This window comes from Rhincodon typus, chromosome 13, assembly GCF_021869965.1.
Source record: "Rhincodon typus isolate 14 chromosome 13, sRhiTyp1.1, whole genome shotgun sequence".
NCBI lineage: Eukaryota > Metazoa > Chordata > Chondrichthyes > Orectolobiformes > Rhincodontidae > Rhincodon > Rhincodon typus.
In genome coordinates, this window is record NC_063344.1 from 21,595,329 (window position 1) to 21,597,161 (window position 1,833).

At 46.5% G+C, this 1,833-nt stretch overlaps 1 protein-coding gene and 1 long non-coding RNA gene across 7 annotated transcripts in view; one reads left to right on the top strand and one right to left on the bottom strand.

Moving 5' to 3' along the window:
* Positions 1–1,833, top strand: part of LOC109915896 — a 57,999-nt gene that overhangs the window by 16,639 nt on the left and 39,527 nt on the right. The gene's annotated exons all lie outside the window — the stretch shown is intronic.
* Positions 1–1,833, bottom strand: part of LOC109915894 (lipoma-preferred partner homolog) — a 344,491-nt gene that overhangs the window by 3,959 nt on the left and 338,699 nt on the right. For all 3 annotated transcript variants that reach the window (XM_048604817.1, XM_048604816.1, XM_048604818.1), the window contains one exon: positions 1–1,833. This exon is cut by the window's left edge and continues 3,959 nt beyond it; it is cut by the window's right edge and continues 5,787 nt beyond it. The gene's annotated coding sequence lies outside the window, so the exon portion shown is untranslated.

Below are 1,833 nucleotides of genomic sequence, written 5' to 3' on the forward strand. Positions count from 1 at the left end.
CCCCGTGTTACGCAGTGACAGACCTGCCCTCACTAGTATTGTACCCCAGTGTTATGCAGTGACAGACCTGCCCTCACTAGTATTGTACCCCACTGTTACACAGTGACAGACCTGTCCCCACCCATACTGTACCCCAGTGTTATACAGTGACAGACCTGTCCCCACCAATACTGTACCCGTGTTATACAGTAACAGACCTGCCCTCACCCGTACTGTACCCAGTGTTATACAGTGACAGACTTGTCCCCACCAATACTGTACCCCAGTGTTATACAGTGACAGACCTGTCCCCACCAAAACTGTACCCCAGTGTTATACAGTGACAGACCTGCTCCTACCAGTATTGTACCCCAGAATTATACAGTGATAGTCCTGCAGCACAGTTACACAGTGACAGACCTGTCCCTACCAGTACTGTACCCGAGTGGTATACAGTGATAGACCTGTGCCCTCAGATTTCTGTGCTTCTCCAATTCTGGTCTCTCATACATTCCCAATTTTCATTACTCCAGAACTGGTGCTCACACCTTTAGCTACCTTCACCCTCTCTGCTCTCCTGCCTCACTGTCCTCTCTTATTTCTCTTTAAAACCTAATGCAGTCACCTGAACTAATGTAGCTTAATGCTGATTCTTGCTTGATTAACCACTCGGAAAACGTTCTTTGCACCATTAATGTGTTATATAAATAACAATGTTGTTGCATCTTGCAAGACAGCGACATCACACATAGCTCAATACTGGGTCAAAGAGGGAGAGCTGAGGAAATGGAGTGAGAGACTGAGGGCAAGGAAGAGGATGAGGCAGGTGAGGAGGAAAGTGAGGATGGGAAGGAACAAGTGTAGGGAGGACAGAGGTAAGTGTGAGGAGGAAGGGAGGGAATGGAGCGGGATGTTGAGGGTAGGGAGGAGACAGGTGATGGTAAGGAGGAGGAAGGTGAGGGTAGAGATGAAGAAGGTGACGGTGAACGTAGGAAGAGGGAAGGTAGGGAGGGGCAATCAGGGTAGGGAAGGGAGAGGGGAAAGAAATGTGAAGTGAGGTGAGGGGAGGGGGGACTGGTGGAGGGGAGTAAGGCAGAATGAGGTATAAAATGAGGGAAAGGGGTTGGGTGAAAGGAAGGAGGAAATTCTTGTGTGTTGCAGGAAGCTGGATTAGTAGAATGCAACTAGATCAGGCCATGGTCCCTGAGTTAATCTGCCTGAATGACCGAAGGCTTTTTAAAATGAATCAAGTGTCAGTGAAGGCAAGTTGATGAACCAGAACAACTCTCAGTCACGGGAAACCACGGAAACCACTTCTGGGTGAAAAATTAGCTGCTCTAAATGTGGAAATAGGTGCTATTAAAAGGCGAGTAATACTCCACAGAATGGTGATATTTGTACATCTGTAAGGCTATGAGGTTCCTGATGAAAGGCTGATACTCAGAGGGATTTGACAGCCACGGTCTCTCCCTCCCATCCTATCCTGCTCCCTTCACTTAACCTCCTTTCTAGACTCTACCGCTGATGTCCCTACCAGGAGCATAGGAACAGGAAGAGGCCATTCAGCTCCTCAACTCAAACCTATTCTACTGTTCAATAAGATCACAGCTGATCTGTGACCAAACCCAATATACCCACCATTGTCCCATTTTAGATAGCATAAGCCTAAAATTTCTCAGAATCTGTATCTATTGCAGATACAGAGTCAAGAATGTTTTAATCTTGTACCAGCTTCCATCTGAAAAGTCCCTCCTCATTATGCTTCTGAACATCTAAACTTGACATGAATAAAGCACAACTTTGGGAGTGATTCACCTCAAGTTCTTTAGTCAAGTTGTTTTCCTGGAATGTGTT